This window comes from Nuphar pumila, chromosome 13, assembly GCF_984573655.1.
Source record: "Nuphar pumila chromosome 13, dmNupPumi1.hap1.1, whole genome shotgun sequence".
NCBI lineage: Eukaryota > Viridiplantae > Streptophyta > Magnoliopsida > Nymphaeales > Nymphaeaceae > Nuphar > Nuphar pumila.
This window is the reverse complement of record NC_143261.1, coordinates 75,527,236-75,540,077: the sequence shown is the minus strand read 5'-3', so window position 1 is coordinate 75,540,077 and position 12,842 is coordinate 75,527,236. Positions and strand designations below refer to the sequence as shown.

Here is a 12,842-nt window from a genome sequence, read left to right as displayed (position 1 = left end):
AGCACATTCAACCGAAATTGAATATTCAAAATTGATGAATCATTCTGTTTTATAATTTTGTAGGACATATATAGAACATTTAACCCAAACTTTATAAAACATCCAAAACATCCAAAATTTAATGAATCAACTTTAGCTTTACACATTTTGTTTTACAATTCAAAAATAATACACTATACTAATCATTTTGTTTGGCTATCCAAAATTTACACATTAAAAAATAAAACAAAATATTTATTAATGAATCATTTGGTTTTACAATTCTATCAAATTCAACAATGACGACCCAAAATTGTTCATAACTTAACTTCCTGAGCAAGGCCATCCAACACCTCATCATCCGATGTATCTTCCTCCACTTCTTTCTGCTTGGCATTTGGACCTTCTATTTTTTGATGTGGTCCTTCTTGGTTCTTTGTCTATTCCTCAACCTTCTTTTGTGAGACAACCTCCTCTTTTTCTTTCTTCTTCCTTAGGCAGTTATAGAATTTTATCTTACGCTTTATTTAGTTTGTTGCTTCATCCTGATTTTTTTTAACAAACAACTAACTATAACTTACATCCTAAAAACACCACAAAACAAGACATATAGACATACTTGTGTGAAATTAAATTTTGTGTTTATACCCAAGTATTGCATGTACATTAGGATAAACGATCAAACATATAATAATTGAGAATACCAAGTCAAGTCAAGAACATGTACATATAGGAATTAAGTTAATAAGCAACAACAAAGTAATTATTCATTTTTTTGTTGATAAATACTATCCACGGGATAAGCCATCCAATCAATGTAAGCGTCGTAGCCAAACCACTATGCAAAAAAACTAAACTGTAACATAACATTAGACTTAATGAATTACATTCATTAAAATAAAAATATTATCAAATAAGTAATGATATCGTACTAGATGTTTGATGTTTTTATTTGCATAAGTAGTGGTGCTAATGGAGTTGTACAGCCTGAACTCCCTCGCATTCATATCCATTTCTCAAAAAACTAAGTGGTGGTTGCCCCAGTTTATAAGAATTAAGATCTGCAACATAGATCGAGTTGAAGACATAAGCACATAAATTTTTTGATGTGTTGTAAATGTAAATGCGACTATACAAAGTTAATGATGTCTTGTCACATTCTTCGAAAGGATACAATAATTCACAGCTCTCCAAGAAGGAACGAGTCCCATCTCGCATTACTTTTGCTTCAACCATTTGCTATAAATAGTTAATGATAAACAACTAGTTTTTATTAGTCAGTAGCAAAATAGGAGGACTATCGCTTTATAAAGGGTAAGGTAAATGGTCTTTGGCAATTTCAATTTGTTAGCCATGTCCTGTTCGTGGTACTTTTGGAGTCTTTCTATGAATAAGTAAATGCTATATAAATTCGCAGTATATGATACATTCATGTTATATTCATACGAATTTACATACAAATATAATAAATAAACAAACAAACATGCAAAACTAATAGTTATGTTACTGCTCAACATAGTTTTATATACAAATCATAATCATTTAGCTCTTCTGGTTGCTGCCCATCTTCTTGGTTTTCACCAAAATGTTATCATAATAAATTTAAAATGAATATAATCATGTACATGTTAGTATCACTGATTGTATATACAAATAACTTGTTTCATTATGCATCTTACCACAATTGAATTATTGGTTGGGGTGGGGTGGGGGTTTGGTTATCTTTCTATTGCCATGTTTTTCTTTATATGTATACATCGTGAACTACCTAAGATATACATAGAAGACATATGCCATTGAAACAACTCATTAAAAAACTCTAAATAAATATATAGAAACATTCATTCAACAACTCTTAACAAATACACATTTTATAACAAGACGTACTCAAATATATTGTTATTCGTGCTTCCTCATATTGTGGCCAATCTCACCACACATACACAACATCCTTGTGTTTTGTTCTTCGTCTCTTCACCTTAGGTTGTCCTATTTTACAAGCCATTTTTGGTAGATAATCAAGAATAGGAGTTGAGGGAGCGTTGTGTGGGGACATTATCCACCATCGAAAAGAATGAAAATATATTATATGCAACTTCATATGATTCAATTATAAAGAACTTGTCGCAGTAATCTTTTGGTAGCTTGTCCTCGTACAAAATGCATATGATCACATGTTTGCATGAATTTCCACTAATCTACCACTATTTACAAGAGCATAATTGCTACTTAAAATCAACACTATAATCATAAGCTTGATCAAGGGCTTCGTACCGACATTGGTGGCAATGCACTACCCACACACATAGTTATTATGCATTTCTCCCAAGTATCTCTACCTTTTCTTCTACCTTAGGCACCACAAGACATAACATTTTTTGCCCGATATTCTTTCATTTCTCAAAAAAAATTATTAGCATGAGACAAAACCTCTCAATAAAAAGCACAAAGTGATTGTCATGTATGAGAAAAATTCACAAATTGAAGCTCTCTGCAATATTAAATGTTAAGCACCCATATCTTCTTGCTGAAAAATGATTGTTAGCCTAATGTTTCAGATCCACATTAGTATCAATATAATGGTATGTGGCTTCATCTTGCTCCTGATCGACTTTCCAAAGAAAATAATTATATTTTTGTCTCATGGCTGCTCGAGTTGCGCTCCACCAAAGTGCACCAAGTGGTAAACCAAATTTCTTAGAAAAGTTCTCTTTCAAATGTTTCATACAATATCCAACATGACATATAGGCCATTGTATGGGGGAAAACATACTTTAACCCTACATGTCTATCTGAGATAATTGTCAATACTTTTCTATCTCTAAACTCATCGAAACGTATGAGTTCTTCTTTTAGATGCTTTAAAAACCATGACCATAAATTCTTTAACTCCTTATTTACAACTGCAAATGCTACTGAAAACATCTCACTATAAGGATAAATAATATGAGCCGACAACAATATATTCATGTATTTTTCTTTTAAGAATATGTCATCTACCATAAAAATTGGAGGGCACTCTTTTAAAAACCCATTGATGCATAGATAAAATGATAAAAACAAATACTTAAATCGAGCTTTTTTATAAGTCTAAATATATCTTAGTGCTTCGGGGTTTGCCTTCATTAAATAATCCAAATAGGCAGAAAGCATCCTAAAGGACTCTTCGAATGAATCATATAGTTTCTTCATCATACATTCTCACACACGTCGTGCTTGTTTGTAAGTAATCTCCATATCTTTCTCGTAACTGATGTCATTCATGATTTTTCTTGGAGTCATTTTCGGGTTATCATGCAGGTATTTGTGAATAACACTTGAAATCCACTTAAAAAAAAAATTAGTAGAAAGTTACACAATGATCCACCACATGTATGCTCTCTTTCATACTTGAATGTTGCTCCATGGACCTCTGTGCAATAGATCTTATAGAGGCAATCAACTATAGTTTGTGGGTTCTTTCTCGTGTATACGACAATGACTTTATTACTATAACTCTGAGCGAATTTTGTTTTATAGTTATTCTTAATGACATGATCTTTAAAAAACTCACAACTGTGCTGAAGATCATTAAACCTTCGACCGAAAGCAATTTCTCGATTGATTGAGATTGTTGTTAACCACTGAAAAGGTTCTCAATCATTAAGCTTTTTGTTACGAAATTCGTCATACAACTAAGATGTCTCTGCTTTAATGATTTTTATTTGTTCTTCATTGTATGAAAATCTATCGAACAAGAACCTATTCAACCATGTCTCAATAGTGTAAAAATATAAAATAGTTTTAATGCCCAATAAATTTTAGTATAGCTCATATAACATACCAAGAGTCTGACTTCCCAATTGTCATTTGTACATCATTTTCATCTGCCATTATTTGTCCCATGTAATTTATGTCTTAATCTAGCTCATCTGACATGCTATAGTCATCATCTTGAAGACCTTCTTGAAGATCAATTACTTACAGTAGATTCACACGATAGATCACGAATGTCATTTATATATATGTGAATTTCTAACGGTATTTATGGACTCCCCTTGCAGATTATTTACTGAAAGGAGATTCTCATGGTAGCTTACGAATGTCATACTATATATGCGAAGGAAGTACATTATTTGTGACGATCGAGTGTGAAGGTATAGGACATTCACAAACATTAATATGTGAATGTTCTCACACATTTGGGGACCTCCTTAGGGATCATTAACTTAAAGGAGATTCGCATAGTAGCTCACGAATGTCGTATTATAAATGGGAAGGTTTGTTTCTAGTTAAAATCTTAACCCTTTCCTCTCTCTCCTTACAATGATTCTCGTGAAATCTTTTTGCAGCATTTTGACGAGGTTGCAATATCCTTTTTATTGTCTTCTCAAGTTAGGACGAAAGGTGAGATCCATACAAACAATATATATATATATATGCATATTATTTTATTTTAAACTTTTTTTTATAGATATGAATATTTAATAGCCTTATAATATTTGTGTTTGGTTGTTGTTGTGAATGTTTTATGTATGTTTTTCTGCGTTTTTTTAAAATTTGGCATCAAATTTACTGTTTAGAGATTTTTTTTGTACATATATATATGTTGGTATTGTAGATGATTTATGTTTGTTTATTTGCCCTTTATGTAATAAGTAGTGGTTTTGTGTTGGGATAATGGGGTTAGGGTTGACTATGCACAAGTATTCAATTAGTATGATGAGGTTGAGGTTGGCTGTGCACAAGCATTGAACAAGGGTTAATGTTATTATAAGTAGGGTTTTCAAGTGGTTGTTATAGATAGTTTTATTAATTGAATAAATGAAAGATATATAGATGACCTTATTGTTATATATTATTTTTATTATATGAATCATATGTTGTGTGGTTGGTGTAAACAGTTAATGACAACCTCTTAAATGGTTAAAATACATTATCACAACACTGATAATCTTACTTGGAGGTCTACATTGGTCTCAAAAGGTAGCATCTTTGAGAAATTTAATGCTTTGATGACTCATAAAATCAGATATGCAGAAGAGTAATTGAGCCTTTAGTATAGTTATTCTTTAAACATAGATAGCCAATAAATATAGATAGATGTTTTAGACGATGATGATGTAAAATCAATATTATTTACTATTGATGTTTACTTAGTTGCTTAAAAAGTTAAACAAGAAGCAAATACACAAGAAGTAGTTGGAAGTGATGTACAGGAAGCAATTGATGATCAAAATAATGTAAAACCTATGAAGAATGTGCATCTATCTCAGATTCCATCTATTGAGCTTAGTCATTTGGTGAACATTTAACTGTCCTAAACAGTGAATGATAATGATGTTCTTGACATGCACGTGGATGGCATGTAGTTGCCTGAACCAATTAGAGATATAGATGTTTGATGTGCAAGCAATAAAGAACTTTCACGAACAATTGATGTTGTACATATCAAAGGATTACGGCAAAGGATGTGGAACTAAGACAACAAACTAGTGCTAGTGATCTTTACTGTAGTAATTTAGATGACATTTAGCCTTTCAGGGCAGATGATATAACAAGGTATAATTTATTGGACTTTGTTATTTATGCTTAAGATGTAAGTGTGATAATGAAGGTGTTATTTTTATGGTTAATCGTGAAAGTTGGAAATGCACGAAGGTTGCATGCATGAAAACAAATGAAGCAATAAATACAATGAATTTTGATTTAATTTGTACATTCGAGCAATCAATTAGTGGTAGCAGTGATCACATTGTCATTGAAAGATTGAATGATGATGATGATTCCTATAGTATATCGATTGAGGATGACTTAGAAATAAGAGGAGATGGACATTGATGACATGGGGCAAATAATGACAGATCAAAATGATGCACAAATGACAATTGAAAAGTTGAACCCTTGGTATGTCATATAAGCTATATGAGCATTTATTGGATAGTAGAATTATTTTATATTTTTACTCTAATAAGACATGGTTGAATAAATTCTCGTTCAAGGGACTCTCGTACGATAAAGAACAATTGAAAATGATTGAAGTAGAGACATCTTAGTTGTATGACGAGTTATATAACAAAAATCTTAATGATTGAAAAGCTTTCCAGTGACTAACAACAAGCTTAAAGATCAAGACATTGTTGTCAGCCAAAGGTTTAATCATCTTTTGTACAGTTGTGAGTTTTTGAAAGATAATGTGATAAAAAATAACTATAAAACAAAATTCATGAAGGGTTGCAATAACAGAGTCACTGTTGTATGCATGAGAAAAAACCTGCAAAGTTTTGGTGATTTTCCATGACAGATCTATTGCACAAAGGTGCGCAGAGCAACGTTATTTCATGTGAAGAAGTATAAAAAAACATAGATATGGTGGATCATTAGGCAACTTTCGAGTAGAAAAAGTATCTTTCAAGTGGATTTCAGGTGTTATTCTTAAACGCTTGTACAATAACTCAAAAATGACTCTAAGAGAAATCATGAATGACATTAGTTGTGAGGAAGGTATGATATGACTTATAAACGAGCATGGTATGAATAATAACACATGAAGGAAGAGCTATATAGTTCATTCGAACAATCCTTCAACAAACTTCCCACCTATTTGGATTATTTGATGAAGGCAAACCGATAAACACTAGGGTATATTCAGACCGATAAAAAAGATTGATTTAAATACCTGTTTTTTATCCCTTCATTTATGCATCAATAGGGTTTTGAAAGAAAGCCCTCCATTTCTTATGGTAGATGAGACATTCTTAAAAGAAAAATACAGGGTATATCGTTGTCGGCCCATAGTATTGATTCTTATGATGAGATATTTTTGGTAGCATTTGCAGTTGTAGATAAAGAGTCAAACGATTTCTTGGCATGATTTTTAAAGCATGTGAAAGAAAATTTTACACACTTCGATGACTATGAAGAGAGATGAGAGTTGACAATTATCTTAGATAGGCACCAAGGAATAATGTGTGGTGTCCTCCATACATGGTCTAAATATCATGTTGGATATTGCATAAAGCACCTGACAAAGAACTTTGCTAAATATACGTCGACTTTGTTGATCGAACGTTGACTGTGAGATATGTTGACTTTGTGTTGATGGAGAGAAAACACATCTATCCAACTATCGTAGATCATTAGAGCGGATGCCCCCATCGATTCTATATACCATAAGATGCGCTTACCAAAAAACTTCACAGTTCGTTAAAGTGGAGGCCTCAAGAATGTTGCATATCCCACCCATATCACGTGATCGAATGTTGATTGTGAGATACATTGACTTTGTGTTGATGAGAAGATACATCATCATCGTTCCCATTTTTTATGATGAAAATGAGTTGCGGATTTTATTTCCTATCCCACCCATACCATAAAAAAAAGTCACTGTCGATACTTGGCCCTGAAAAAATGTCTATAATTTCTCACTGGTTGGAGACCACAAAAAAACTAGTTTCGGTGAAACCCTAGCTTTGCTTTAATACCACGATCCTATGGACTTTCACAAATATTTTAGATTTTCGCAATACTTTATGCGATACTCGTCTGCAATTTTGCAATTATCAGACTTCTGTAAACTTTATGATTTTCGCAGGTGATCGCGAAACTCCTTACGAGTTTCACAAATTGTTTGGAATTTTGCAATCTTTTTTGGAATATCACAACCTCAAATGCGATTTTGTTGATGAGTTTCATGGGAGTATTATTTTACATGTGCGAAAATTAGAAATTCGCACTTGCGAGGGGTAAAGGCATAAAAAAAACTAAAAACCTACAAGATTGTCCATTCAACATATTCGGTAAATTGTGGGGCATTTTTGAAAATGCATCATTTTTGCCATACAGTACGGTCACTTTTTGTTCAATATATGTACCTTTTTTTTGTTGAACAACAAACAAAAAAGGGTCGTACCAATTTCGGTAAGACATTATATCCTTGTGTGCAAGAGTTGTTGGGTATGAATCCATACCTTTAGAAATTAGAAAATGATCGTCATGACAAAAATGACAAGTTTCTAAAAAAATCCTATACTTTTTTAAAATCTGCTTGATGTTCAAAATCATAATTGTTCAACTATAAAAGGACCTTTTCACCCTTCACACATGCAAATTTTCTCTGATATGCAAAAATTTCTCTCAAATAACCAAATATGTGAATTTCTTCCAGTATTTATGAATTTTCTCCTAAATATGCAAATTTCATCTCACATATTTGCGAATGTCTTGCTTGCATTCACATTTGTGAATGTTCTAACCTTCACACGTGAATGTCCTCACACATTTGGAAACGTCCTCCTGCCTGTGCTCCTTATGCAATTTTTAGTAAAAGAAATTTGTTGAGAAAATTTGATACTTCAAAAGCGTGCTTAAGCCTTTGACGTACTTCAAAAGCATGATAAGCCTTTGGGGGCACTTCAAAAGTGCCACTTAAGCCTTCAACGGAGCTTCAAGAGTGCATATTTGGGAGAAATCATAAAATACACTACGACATTCACATATTTTGGGAGAAAATCACATATTTGGGAGGGCATTCATATATTCTCATATTTTGAGAGGAAAATTAGCAAATGTGTTGGAGGAAATGTGCATATTTGAGAGAAAATTCGTAAATAAAGAAGAAAATTCATACATTTAGATATTTGAGAGAAAAGTTTGTATATCTAGAGGAAATTTGCATGCTAAAAAGGTTCTTTTATAGCCGAAAAGTTGCGATTTTGGACATACGGCATATTTTTTAAAATTATAGGTTTTTTTGGAAAACACATCATTTTTGTCATAAAGAACATTCATTTTCTATTTAGAAATCGTCATTACTTAAATGCATTCAGCTAAAGCCGAGTCAAGCCAAGCTTGATCTCAACTTGAGCCAATCTCGAACAAGGGTTGTTCAAGCTCGGTCGGAGCTCAAGCCAAGCTTGAATAGCAATTTTTTTCAGTAAGTGGAGTTGCGCCAGCCCAACCTCAACTTAAACTCAACTCATGTGCATTCCTAATCATAATTTAGCCCACATAACCAACTAGGAAATTGTTAGCTTCAATATTATGGCCATTATCCCTCAGGCTTCATCCAAGAGACTGCAGTTAGCGGAGGCTAGCCACCTCTACGAATGAACAATTGATTTTAAACTTGCTCTTCATTTCTTGAAAACAGTTCTTAGCACAATAAATTTTAGTTCAAGGATTTGCATGTATGCTCGGGCGGAGCTACATATGAGCCAGGGTGGGCAAGTGCCCACCTTGACCTGGAAATCCCTAATAAGGAGATCGGTCAGGGTGGGCACCCAAATGTTGTGCCCCCCCTTCAACCCACACCTGTCTCTCTCTCTCAGACACAGAGACAGTCACACACTTGTGCACACCCTAATTTGGATTTTTGGCTCTACCACTGTTCGTATCCTCTATCAATGAGCGAGCTAGAGTTTTCCAATGGCTTATTTCTGCAAGGGTAACTGCTGCCACATGGAGAAACAACACGTGTATGAAAAAGGATAAACTCACTAAGATAAGAAAAAATACAAACGAGAAGAAAGAGAAAAAAATCCTTATGTGAGATCTAGAGCATGTTTGCAATGCCTTATGATTTTTGGTTCCTGTGATTGTAAATCACAATCACCATACTTTCTCAAGGCTAGTGCGATTCTGGTTGGCAACTGATATTGTTTTAGCCTCCTTTTTGCCTTGCAACTTGTGAAAATAAAATAACAAGGTTGACCTTGACTAAGCTTCTACTCTCTTTAACTTCTACTTTCTCAAGCTTCTACTTTCTCACCAAACATTCCCCTAATCTTTTGTTGATTCCCAGTCTCATGTCCCTTTTGGGCACAAACATTGGCCACTGTGTTGCTTTAATCTATTACCCCATATCTAACACAATGATGTGATTTATATATGAAAAATGATTGTATTGTATGAAAAAAATGACATGATTCCCGAAATACCTCATAATTTCCAAAATTTTCCCCGTGCTCAAAATCACAACTGCCTCACTTTTATAGGACCTTACCCTTTGTACGTGCAAACAAATTGAGGTTTGTGCGATATATAGGTACTGATCTCACAATGTCTCACTTAAAAGTACTTTCACAAGATGTTTTCATGGACCTCACAAAGTTTGCATAACTAAATCTGTGAATCATTTGTAACTGAAATCTATGTACCTTTGCAAATACTATACTACTTTTACATATATAATACGATATTCGTGAGCTACCCTGTGAATCTTCGTCAAGTAATTGATCCTCAAGGAGGTTCGCAATTGTGTAAAGACATTTACATATTAATGTTTGCGAATGTCCTCAACCATCACACATGATCGATCTACGCAAATAAAGTACTACATTCACATAGATAAACGACATTCATGAGCTACAATGCAAATCTCGTTCAAGTAAATGATCCCGAAGGAGGTCTGCAAATGTGTGAGGACATTCACATATTACTATATGCAAATGTCCTAGAACTTTGCACTCGATCTTCACAAATAATGTACTGCCTTCGCATATATAGTACAACATTCATGAGCTACCATGCAAATCTTAAGTAAATGATGTGCAAGGAGGTTTGCAAATGTCGTTATAAATTCGCATATATAGGCAACATTCACGAGCTATCGTGCAAATCTACTTTAAGTAATTGATCCTCAAGAAGGCAACAAATGTGTGGCGACATTCACAAATTAATGTTTGCGAATGTCCTTGACCTTCGCACTTTGATCAATCTCTGAACAAAAATTTGCGTAAGTTAGCAAATATTTGTGAAAATCCTTTCGTTGAAGAGAATTTTGTTCAGAAAGATTCACAGGAATTCTACGAGAACAGCGTACATCATTTGCGAAGGTAGTGCCATATTTGTGACAATCATATCATAGTGTGAATGCCATTAACATTCGCAACACATATATACGAATGTTACCACATATTTATGGACCTCTATGATGATTAGTTACTTAAAGGAGATTCACATGGTAGCTCACAAATGTCGTACGATATTTGTGATGGTTAGCAGGTTTTCAGTTATAAGAGATTTGCATGAGGTTGCAAAGATGAGAAAATGCACATGTTTGATGTGTGAATCTCCTTTATTGGGATGAAAACAACTAGGTTCGCAAATTTGGTTATGCAAAATTTGTGAGGTCCACAAAATTATCGTGCCAATCTAAGGGTGTCAATGAGTCGGGTTTACCCAGACCCAACCTAGACCAAACCCTATAGGGTCCGGGTATGGTGATAAATAAGAAGACATGATTCAAACCCGGGTCTGAACCTGAAGGTCTGATTAATACATAGATCCAGGTATAGTTTGTGAAATTTTATATCAAACCCGGGCCTGACCCAAGTTTTGATTAAGACACACAAATTTTCAATGTAAAAATGATAAAAAATAATAATATTTTACCAAATATGGTCCAGGTCTGGTTCATGTAGTTCCTATCGGGTGTGAGCATGGGATATGGTCCAAGTCTGGTTCATGTAGTTCATATTGGGTCCGGGTATGGTTTATCTTATAGTAAACCCAATTAGACCTAAGTCTAGACCCGATATCATACTCAAAATCTGGTTCTACATGGGTCCAAACCAAACCCGACCCATTGACACCCCTATGCAAATCTACTTCTACTTTTTAATGAGCGATTGCGAGATCCAAACAATGTACCGAGATATATCAAGTGAACCTAAGGAGATTCACTTGTGCAAAGGGTAAAAATATCCTAAAAAGCCAAAGTATCCACAATTGTAGATATGGGGCAAATTCATAAATTGTGGAGAATTTCAGGAACCGTGTCATTTTTTAAGAACAATACAGTCATTTTTCTTAGGTTATGTATGAATTTTTTTTTGTAATCGAAATTCATACCTATTGTTGCTGTTCTTCCTTTAACCATGGTTAGTAAGTAATAAATTGTGAAGTATACCTCTTTCTCTGCACATCAACACCAGTCATCTATTTGGCCAACCATCAACAGCACCACCTGCACCATTCAGGCTCCAACTACCTTCACCGTCCCAAACTCCAACCTTCTCAAGAATCTCGACCAAAGCCACAACACCAACACCCCCACCAGCTCAACAGCAACCAACTTTCCCACCACCTACCGTTCCGAAACATCAGGCTAGCATTGTAGGAAAAGATACAATTCAAGAGCAATTAGAACACCAAACTTACTGAGTTGACAGGACGAGTTCATGCCATATGAAAGCAAAAAGGTACACGTAACATTGTTGGCAGCATGTAGGGCTCAAATCCAAAAATTGCAGAGACAAACATCAAGCTCCCATATCGCATGAACTCGTGCTGTCATCTTGGCAAGTTTGCAATTCTAATTGCATTTTCCTTAAAATGCTGGCCTGATGTTTCCGACATTGTTATCTTGTCAGATGCATCATTTCTCTACAATGTGCTCTAAGAACGATGTTTCAAAACATTGCATTTTTTCCTAAATGCAGAGACAAATCTGACCTTTTCACGGCTGCAAATGCACAGATTTTTAACATAAATAAGGAAGAATAAGGAAGCCCGTTGTAGGAAAAAAAAACTAGATCAGGCAGTCGAAACTTCCTTCGTTTGATTTGATATGACGCCCGTGGGCGTCCGCATGCCCACACAAATGCAGGACACGCGGAAACAAGAATGGTACATCCTGTGAACGCAAAAACATCACCTGCCACTGATCCCCGTGGACAGGGCGGGACATTGCATCATGTCCTGTACTATCCAGTACAGAACTCCTGTCCACGTGCATCCACAAATCAAACGGACCCTTACTCCCTGCCTTCCACTGGTGGTTGGATTGCAAAGGGAGCTAGGCAGTCTTTTTAGCAACTGAGGCCCAAGAGTGAAGTCGAGTTGTAGGAGCAAGCTGCCAAGTGAGTACATAAATTTGTGTG

The 12,842-nt window shown here is 34.6% G+C and overlaps 1 long non-coding RNA gene across 1 annotated transcript; it reads right to left on the bottom strand.

Moving 5' to 3' along the window:
- Window positions 1–11,688: 11,688 nt before the first annotated feature.
- Window positions 11,689–12,424, bottom strand: LOC149818748 (uncharacterized). Its single transcript, XR_016427077.1, has 2 exons — window positions 12,121–12,424; window positions 11,689–12,046 (listed from the first exon to the last, which is right to left on the bottom strand). It is a non-coding gene; the product is annotated as an uncharacterized LOC149818748 (long non-coding RNA).
- Between the last annotated feature and the right edge of the window lie 418 nt (window positions 12,425–12,842).